Here is a 9333-nt window from a genome sequence, read left to right as displayed (position 1 = left end):
CACGGGGATGTCTCCCGAATCCTTGCCCCATGGGGGCAGTGGACTCAAGGGTGATTCGCTCCGTATGTGTGGGGCGAGCTGCCACGGCAAGGGTCTTGCCGGGTTTGCTAAAACCGCCCCCTGGCAAGGATCTTGCCGGGGGAGTCTGCTTCGTCCCCTTTGCTCTTTGTGGTCTTGGTCTTGGCGTCGTTTTGCTCCTTTCAAGCTTCGGCCTTACCTTGGCTCACCTCCCTCGCCTTGCTCAGTGCGGTGGTGTCCATGGCTCAAACTGCCCATGCACAGTTATAGGGGTACAAAAAGTGTACCCCTCTTTTTGTACACCGACAGGAGCTCCCGGGCCTGGGCCACACGTAAGCGCAATCGCGTCGTTGGGCCAGGCCCAAGAACGGTGCGCGGGCAGGTGTTGGAAATATGCCCTAGAGGCAATAATAAATAAGTTATTATTATATTTCCTTGTTCATGATAATCGTTTATTATCCATGCTATAATTGTATTGATAGGAAACTCAGATACATGTGTGGATACATAGACAACACCATGTCCCTAGTAAGCCTCTAGTTGACTAGCTCGTTGATCAATAGATGGTTACGGTTTCCTGACCATGGACATTGGATGTCATTGATAACGGGATCACATCATTAGGAGAATGATGTGATGGACAAGACCCAATCCTAAGCCTAGCACAAAGATCGTGTAGTTCGTATGCTAAAGCTTTTCTAATGTCAAGTATCTTTTCCTTAGACCATGAGATTGTGCAACTCCCGGATACCGTAGGAATGCTTTGGGTGTATCAAACGTCACAACGTAACTGGGTGGCTATAAAGGTGCATTACAGGTATCTCCGAAAGTGTCTGTTGGGTTGGCACGAATCGAGACTGGGATTTGTCACTCCGTGTAAATGGAGAGGTATCTCTGGGCCGACTCGGTAGGACATCATCATAATGTGCACAATGTGACCAAGGGGTTGATCACGGGATGATGTGTTACGGAACGAGTAAAGAGACTTGCCGGTAACGAGATTGAACAAGGTATCGGTATACCGACGATCGAATCTCGGGCAAGTAAAATACCGCTAGACAAAGGGAATTGTATACGGGATCGATTGAGTCCTTGACATCGTGGTTCATCCGATGAGATCATCGTGGAACATGTGGGAGCCAACATGGGTATCCAGATCCCGCTGTTGGTTATTTACCGGAGAACGTCTCGGTCATGTCTACATGTCTCCCGAACCCGTAGGGTCTACACACTTAAGGTTCGATGACGCTAGGGTTATAAAGGAAGTTTGTATGTGGTTACCGAATGTTGTTCGGAGTCTCGGATGAGATCCCGGACGTCACGAGGAGTTCCGGAATGGTCCGGAGGTAAAGATTTATATATGGGAAGTCCTGTTTTGGTCACCGGAAAAGTTTCGGGTTTTATCGGTAACGTACCGGGACCACCGGGAGGGTCCCGGGGGTCCACCAAGTGGGGCCACCGGCCCCGGAGGCTTGTATGGGCCTAGAGTGGGAAGGGACCAGTCCCAGAGTGGGCTGGTGCGCCTCCCACCCTTGCCCAAGGCGCAGCTAGGAGGGGAGAGGGGAAACCCTAGGCGCGGATGGGCCTATAGGCCTACCCTAGGGCGCGCCCCCTCTCTCCCCCTCTTGGCCGCCCCTCCAAGTCCCATCTAGGGCTGGCCGCACCCCTTGGGGTGGGAAACCCTAAAGGGGGCGCAGCCCCCCTTCCCCCTATATATAGTTGAGGTTTGGGGCTGCCATAAACATGAGAACTTCTCCCTCTTGGTGCAGCCCTGCCTCTCCTCCTCCTCCTCTCCCGTGGTGCTTGGCGAAGCCCTGCTGGATTGCCACACTCCTCCATGACCACCACGTCATTGTGATGCTGCTGGATGGAGTCTTCCTCAACCTCTCCCTCTCTCCTTGCTGGATCAAGGCGTGGGAGACGTCACCGGGCTGTATGTGTGTTGAATGCGGAGGTGCCGTCTGTTCGGCACTAGGATCTCCGGTGATTTGAATCACGACGAGTACGACTCCATCAACCCCATTCTCATGAACGCTTCCGCTTAGCGATCTACAAGGGTATGTAGATGCAATCTCCTTCCCCTCGTTGCTAGTTTCTCCATAGATAGATCTTGGTGATACGTAGGAAAATTTTGAATTTCTGCTACGTTCCCCAACAGTGGCATCATGAGCTAGGTCTATTGCGTAGATTCTTTGCACGAGTAGAACACAAAGTAGTTGTGGGCGTTGATTTTGTTCAATATGCTTACCGTTACTAGTCCAATCTTGTTTCGACGGTATTGTGGGATGAAGCGGCCCGGACCGACCTTACACGTACTCTTACGTGAGACAGCTTCCACCGATTGACATGCACTTGGTGCATAAGGTGGCTAGCGGGTGCCAGTCTCTCCCACTTTAGTCGGAACGGATTCGATGAAAAGGGTCCTTATGAAGGGTAAATAGCAATTGGCATATCACGTTGTGGTTTTGCGTAGGTAAGAAACGTTCTTGCTAGAAACCCATAGCAGCCACGTAAAACATGCAAACAACAATTAGAGGACGTCTAACTTGTTTTTGCAGGGTATGCTATGTGATGTGATATGGCCAAGAAGAATGTGATGAATGATATGTGATGTATGAGATTGATCATGTTCTTGTAATAGGATTCACGACTTGCATGTCGATGAGTATGACAACCGGCAGGAGCCATAGGAGTTGTCTTAAATTTATTGTATGACCTGCGTGTCATTGAACAACGCCATGTAATTACTTTACTTTATTGCTAACCGGTAGCCATAGTAGTATAAGTAACAGTTGGCGAGACAACTTCATGAAGACACGATGATGGAGATCATGATGATGGAGATCATGGTGTCATGCCGGTGACGATGATGATCATGGAGCCCCGAAGATGGAGATCAAAAGGAGCAAAATGATATTGGCCATATCATGTCACTATTTGATTGCATGTGATGTTTATCATGTTTATGCATCTTGTTTACTTAGAACGACGGTAGTAAATAAGATGATCCCTTACAACAATTTCAAGAAGTGTTCTCCCCTAACTGTGCACCGTTGCTACAGTTCGTCGCTTCTAAGCACCACGTGATGATCGGGTGTGATGGATTCTTACATTCACATACAACGGGTGTAAGACAGTTTTACACAGCGAAAACACTTAGGGTTAACTTGACGAGCCTAGCATGTACAGACATGGCCTCGGAACACGGAGACCGAAAGGTCGAGCATGAGTCGTATAGTAGATACGATCAACATGAAGATGTTCACCGATGATGACTAGTCCGTCTCACGTGATGATCGGACACGGCCTAGTTGACTCGGATCATGTAATCACTTAGATGACCAGAGGGATGTCTATCTGAGTGGGAGTTCATAAGATGAACTTAATTATCTTGAACATAGTCAAAAGACCTTTTGCAAATTATGTCATAAGCTCGCGCTTTAGCTCCACTGTTTAGATATGTTCCTAGAGAAAATATAGTTGAAAGTTGAAAGTAGCGATTATGCGGACAGTAGAAAGCTTATGTCCTTAATGCACCGCTCAGTGTGCTGAACCCCAAACGTCGTTTGTGGATGTTGCGAACATCAGACATACACGTTTTGATAACTACGTGATAGTTCAGTTAAACGGTTTAGAGTTGAGGCACCAAAGACGTTTTTCGAAACGTCGCGGAACATATGAGATGTTTCGAGGGCTGAAATTGAGATTTCAGGCTCGTGCCCATGTCAAGAGGTATGAGACCTCCGACGATTTTCTTAACCTGCAAACTAAGGGAGAAAAGCTCAATCGTTGAGCTTGTGCTCAGATTGTCTGAGTGCAACAATCACTTTAATCGAGTGGGAGTTAATCTCCCAGATGAGATGGTGATGTTTCTCCAAAGTCATTGCCACCAAGCTGCTAGAGCTTCGTGATGAACTATAACATATCAGGGATAGATATGATGATCCTTGAGATATTCGCGATGTTTGACACCGCGAAAGTAGAAATCAAGAAGGAGCGTCAATTGTTGATGGTTGGTGAAACCACTAGTTTCAAGAAGGGCAAGGGCAAGAAGGGATACTTCATGAAACGGCAAATCAGCTGCTGCTCCAGTGAAGAAACCCAAGGTTGAACCCAAACCCGAGACTAAGTGCTTCTGTAATAAGGGGAACAACCACTGGAACAGCATTACCCTAGATACTTGGTAGATGAGAAGGCTGGCAAGGTCGATAGAAGTATATTGGATATACATTATGTTAATGTGTAATTTACTAGTACTCCTAGTAGCACCAGGGTATTAAGATACCGGTTCGGTTGCTAAGTGTTAGTAACTCGAAATAAAAGAGCTACGGAATAGACGGAGACTAGCTAAAGGTGAGCTGACGATATGTGTTGGAAGTGTTTCCAAGTTTGATGTGATCAAACATCGCATGCTCCCTCTACCATCAAGATTAGTATTAAACCTGAATGGTTTATTGAATCTCGATCGTAGTGATACACATTTTCATGCCAAAAGATATAAGATAGTAATGATAGTACCACTTACTTGTGGCACTGCCATGTAAGTCATATTGGTATAAAATGCATGAAGAAGCTCCATGTTGATGGATCTTTGGACTCACTCGTTTTTGAAAAGTTTGAGACATGCGAACCATGTCTATTGGTGTATACGCATGAAGAAACTCCATGCAGATGGATCGTTTGGACTCACTTGATTTTGGATCACTTGAGATATGCAAATCATACCACATAGGCAAGATGACTGAAAAGCCTCGGTTTCAGTAAAATGGAACAAGATAGCAACTTGTTGGAAGCAACACATTTTGATGTGTGCAGTCCAATGAGTGTTGAGGCATGCAGTGAATATCGTTATGTTCTTACTTCACAGATGATTCGAGTAGATGTTGAGAATATTTACTTGATGAAACACAAGTCTGAATTATTGAATGGTTCAAGTAATTTTAGAGTGAAGTAGAAGATCATTGTGACAAGAGGATAAAATGTCTATGATATGATCATAGAGATGAATATCTGAGTTACGAGTTTTGGCACACAATTAAGACATTGTGGAAATTGTTTCGCAATTAATACCGCCTGGAACACCATAGTGTGATGGTGTGTCCGAACATCATGGTTGCACCCTATTGGATATGGTGCGTACCATGATGTCTCTTATCGAATTACCACTATTGTTCATGGGTTAGGCATTAGAGACAACCACATTCACTTTAAATAGGGCACCACGTAATTCCGTTGAGACGACATTGTTTGAATTATGGTTTAGAGAAACCTAAGTTGTCGTTTCTTAAAGGTTTGGGGCTGCGACGCTTATGTGAAAAAGTTTCAGCTTGATAAGCTCGAACCCAAAGCGGACAAAATGCATCTTCATAGGACACCCAAAATAGGTGGGTATACCTCCTAATTCAGATCCGAAAGCAATAGGGATTGTTTCTTGAATCGGGTCCTTTCTCGAGGAAAAGTTTGTCTCGGAAAGTTGAGTGGGAGGATGGTGGAGACTTGATGAGGTTATTGAACCGTCACTACAACTAGTGTGTAGCAGGGCACAGGAAGTTGTTCCTGTGGCACCTACACCAATTGAAGTGGAAGCTTATGATAGTGATCATGAAGCTTCGGATCAAGTCACTAACGAACCTCGTAGGATGACAAGGATACGTACTACTTCAGAATGGTACAGTAATCCTGTCTTGAAGGTCATGTTGCTAGACAACAATGAACCTACGAGCTATGGAGAAGCGATGGTGGGCCCAAATTCCGACAAATGGTTAGAAGCCATGAAATCCGAGATAGGATCCATGTATCAGAACAAAGCATGGACTTTGGTGGACTTGCCCGATGATCGGCAAGCCATTGAGATAAATGGATCTTTAAGAAGAACACGGACGTGGATGGTAATGTCACCATCTATGAATCTCGACTTGTGGAGAAGAGTTTTTCACATGTTCAAGGAGTTGACTACGATGAGATTTTCTCATCCGTAGCGATGCTTAAGTCCGTCGGAATCACGTTAGCACAAGCTGCATTTATGAAATCTGGCAGATGGATGTCAAAACGAGTTTCCTTACCAGTCGTAAGGAAAGGTTGTATGCGATATAATCAGAAAGGTTTTGTCGATCCTAAGAATGCTAAAAGGTATGCTAGCTCTAGCGATCCTTCCATGGACTGGAGTAAGCATCTCGGAGTTGGAATGTGCACTTTGATAAGATGATCAAAGATTTTGGGTTTATACAAAGTTTATGAGAAACTTGTATTTCCAAAGAAGTGAGTGGGAGCACTATAGAATTTCTGATGAGTATATGTTGTTGACATATTATGGATCAGAAATGACGTAGAATTTCTGGAAAGCATATAGGGTTATTTGAAAGTGTTTTTCAATGGAAAGCCTGGATTAAGCTACTTGAACATTGAGCATCAAGATCTATAAGGATAGATCAAAACGCTTAATGGTACTTTTCAAATGAGCACATACCTTTACATGATCTTGAAGGTGTTCAAGATGGATCAGTCAAAGAAGGAGTTCTTGCCTGAGTTGTAAGGTATGAAGTTAAGACTTAAAGCTCGACCACGGCAGAATAGAGAGAAAGGACGAAGGTCGTCCACTATGCTTAAGACATAGGCTCTACAGTATGCCATGCTGAGTACCGCACCTGAAGTGTGCCTTGCCATGAGTCAGTCAAGGGGTACAAGAGTGATCCAAGAATGGATCACAGGACAGCGGTCAAAGTTATCCTTAGTAACTAGTGGACTAAGGAATTTTCTCGATTATGGAGGTGGTAAAAGAGTTCGTCGTAAAGGGTTACGTCGATGCAAGATTGACACCTATCCGGATAGCTCTGAGTAGAGATACCGGATACGTATAATGGAGCAACAATTTAGAATAGCTCCAAGTAGAACAGTTATTTGGAATAGCTCCAAATAGAGCGTGGTAGCTGCATCTAGGAGATGACATAGAGATTTGTAAAGCACACATGGATCTGAAAGGTTCAGACCCGTTGACTATAACCTCTCTCACAAGCATAACATGATCAAACCCAGAACTCTTGGGTGTTAGTCACATGGGGATGTGACCTTAAGTGTTAATCACATATCGATGTGAACTGGATTATTGACTCTAGTGCAAGTGGGAGACTGTTGGAAATATGCCCTAGAGGCAATAATAAATAAGTTATTATTATATTTCCTTGTTCATGATAATCGTTTATTATCCATGCTATAATTGTATTGATAGGAAACTCAGATACATGTGTGGATACATAGACAACACCATGTCCCTAGTAAGCCTCTAGTTGACTAGCTCGTTGATCAATAGATGGTTACGGTTTCCTGACCATGGACATTGGATGTCATTGATAACGGGATCACATCATTAGGAGAATGATGTGATGGACAAGACCCAATCCTAATCCTAGCACAAAGATCGTGTAGTTCGTATGCTAAAGCTTTTCTAATGTCAAGTATCTTTTCCTTAGACCATGAGATTGTGCAACTCCCGGATACCGTAGGAATGCTTTGGGTGTATCAAACGTCACAACGTAACTGGGTGGCTATAAAGGTGCATTATAGGTATCTCCGAAAGTGTCTGTTGGGTTGGCACGAATCGAGACTGGGATTTGTCACTCCGTGTAAACGGAGAGGTATCTCTGGGCTCACTCGGTAGGACATCATCATAATGTGCACAATGTGACCAAGGGGTTGATCACGGGATGATGTGTTACGGAACGAGTAAAGAGACTTGCCGGTAACGAGATTGAACAAGGTATCGGTATACCGACGATCGAATCTCGGGCAAGTAAAATACCGCTAGACAAAGGGAATTGTATACGGGATCGATTGAGTCCTTGACATCGTGGTTCATCCGATGAGATCATCGTGGAACATGTGGGAGCCAACATGGGTATCCAGATCCCGCTGTTGGTTATTGACCGGAGAACGTCTCGGGCATGTCTACATGTCTCCCGAACCCGTAGGGTCTACACACTTAAGGTTCGATGACGCTAGGGTTATAAAGGAAGTTTGTATGTGGTTAACAAATGTTGTTCGGAGTCCCGGATGAGATCCCGGACGTCACGAGGAGTTCCGGAATGGTCCGGAGGTAAAGATTTATATATGGGAAGTCCTGTTTTGGTCACCGGAAAAGTTTCGGGTTTTATCGGTAACATATCGGGACCACCGGGAGGGTCCCGGGGGTCCACCAAGTGGGGCCACCGGCCCCGGAGGCTTGTATGGGCCTAGAGTGGGAAGGGACCAGCCCCAGAGTGGGCTGGTGCGCCTCCCACCCTTGCCCAAGGCGCAGCTAGGAGGGGAGAGGGGAAACCCTAGGCGCAGATGGGCCTATAGGCCCACCCTAGGGCGCGCCCCCTCTCTCCCCCTCTTGGCCGCCCCTCCAAGTCCCATCTAGGGCTGGCCGCACCCCTTGGGGTGGGAAACCCTAAAGGGGGCGCAGCCCCCCTTCCTCCTATATATAGTTGAGGTTTGGGGCTGCCATAAACATGAGAACTTCTCCCTCTTGGTGCAGCCCTGCCTCTCCTCCTCCTCCTCTCCCGTGGTGCTTGGCGAAGCCCTGCTGGATTGCCACACTCCTCCATCACCACCACGCCGTTGTGATGCTGCTGGATGGAGTCTTCCTCAACCTCTCCCTCTCTCCTTGCTGGATCAAGGCGTGGGAGACGTCACCGGGCTGTACGTGTGTTGAACGCGGAGGTGCCGTCCGTTCGGCACTAGGATCTCCGGTGATTTGAATCACGACGAGTACGACTCCATCAACCCCGTTCTCATGAACGCTTCCGCTTAGCGATCTACAAGGGTATGTAGATGCACTCTCCTTCCCCTCGTTGCTAGTTTCTCCATAGATAGATCTTGGTGATACGTAGGAAAATTTTGAATTTCTGCTACGTTCCCCAACAGCAGGCGGGGTGGTTTTTACCTAGTTCAATCTCGTTGCCATACTTCTCGGGTAAGTAACATACCGATGACAAAGAAAACAACGTTTGTTGTTAATGCAATTTGACCGATAAGGATCTTCGTAGAATATGTAGGAACCAATATGAGCATCTAGGTTCCGCTATTGGTCATTGATAGGAGATGTGTCTCGATCATGTCTACATAGTTGTCGAACCCGTAGGGTCTGCACGCTTAACGTTCGATGACGATTTGTATTATGAGTTATGTGTTTTGGTGATCGAAGTTTGTTCGGAGTCCCAGATGAGATCACGGACATGACGAGGAGTCTCGAATTGTCCTAGAGGTAAAGATTGATATATTGGAAGGTTACATTTAGACACCGGAATGGTTTCGGGAAGTATCAGATAAGTTTCACAG

Source organism: Triticum aestivum, chromosome 4B, assembly GCF_018294505.1.
Source record: "Triticum aestivum cultivar Chinese Spring chromosome 4B, IWGSC CS RefSeq v2.1, whole genome shotgun sequence".
NCBI classification, from domain to species: domain Eukaryota; kingdom Viridiplantae; phylum Streptophyta; class Magnoliopsida; order Poales; family Poaceae; genus Triticum; species Triticum aestivum.
This window is presented reverse-complemented; position numbering follows the sequence as displayed.